Source organism: Solanum tuberosum, unplaced genomic scaffold (genome assembly GCF_000226075.1).
Source record: "Solanum tuberosum cultivar DM 1-3 516 R44 unplaced genomic scaffold, SolTub_3.0 scf00001, whole genome shotgun sequence".
NCBI lineage: Eukaryota > Viridiplantae > Streptophyta > Magnoliopsida > Solanales > Solanaceae > Solanum > Solanum tuberosum.
In genome coordinates, this window is record NW_006238927.1 from 918,425 (window position 1) to 919,678 (window position 1,254).

Consider the following 1,254-nt stretch of genomic DNA (forward strand, 5'->3'; position numbering starts at 1 on the left):
TTTCCCTTTATTTTCTTCAACCACGAATGTGACTTCAGGCTTTGTAGCTCATTTTATTTTATTGTTATTTTTTTTTTTTTTCTTTAAGCTTTCAACAAGTCACATCCTTTCTTTTCTATCTTTTTATCATCACTCTTCACATATCCATTTTTCTTTCAGTCCCCTTTTTCATAGCCACCCTCAACTTATGGATTTTCCATTAGTTGAGGTACACAATACCCGATGTCGGGTCAGGGCCAAGATTTGAAGTTACTTTTTACATTAGCCACCCTCAACTTAGGCTTTTGGCCTATGTCGAAGTGCACATGTCCAAGGAGGGACCGGGGCCAACATAGTAGATTATGGGAAAGTGAGTTCAGGGTTTAAGAAAAAATGGTTTAATTATAGGCTCAAATTATTTGGATCAAAGGGAGCATTTATTTCATTTGGTTGGATTCGTTTTTTAGGCGATTTGTGGACTTTTCAGAACAATGGCCTATGATCACTTCCTAACTTCTAGATTGAATTGTCTTAGCAGGACTAACCAGGCAAGTTCTAGTTTTGCACAAAAACTGTTTGAACACTCAACGATTCTCACACACTCTTGGCACATAGTTCCATCATGAGGTTATCAGATTCCCCAGTTGAAGTTTCAGCTTAAGTCATGCCCTCAAGTTGGTTCATGATTATGTCATACTCAGAGCCGACACATTCAACTTATCGTAGTCTATAACTTCTAGCACACATCACAAAATCTGACAGGTTTCATTTTTCATAAGCCATCATGCTTATTTCTTTTTCATGCTTCTACACATACGATCCTAACACATGTCGGTTCAACAGAAATTAAACAGTCTCCTGGGAAAAAGAACACAGGCAAGAAAACCCCAAGAGAGGATTCATGAGTTGGGTTATTCTGACTTCACCCTATCACTAACAATCTATCTACCACACCCCCAACAAAAATAGATGTGATTGTCCCCAATGCATACAAAAACAGTAAAAGAAAATGGATTGGGTGAAGCAAACCTGTGGCACAAAGCGCCGGTGAATCATCAACAAGCAGGGGGTCCAGTCTCCCAGAGCCCGCTGGAACAGTGGTGGTGGCACCCTCAGTAGTGCCCACATCTGCAATCATAGCACTCTTAGTAGTGCTCTCTATCAATCTCACCGCACCATCAGTGGTGCTCACAACGTCTCTCAAAACAGGATGAACCTCTGCAATTGGGGCAGAGCTCGATGCCCCTGCAACTCTCTCACGCACCCTCCTCTAGT

General features: G+C 41.4%; 1 pseudogene; it reads right to left on the reverse strand.

Annotated features, from left to right (window-relative positions):
• LOC107059831 (uncharacterized) overlaps positions 1-1,254 on the reverse strand; it is an 11,193-nt pseudogene that overhangs the window by 4,149 nt on the left and 5,790 nt on the right.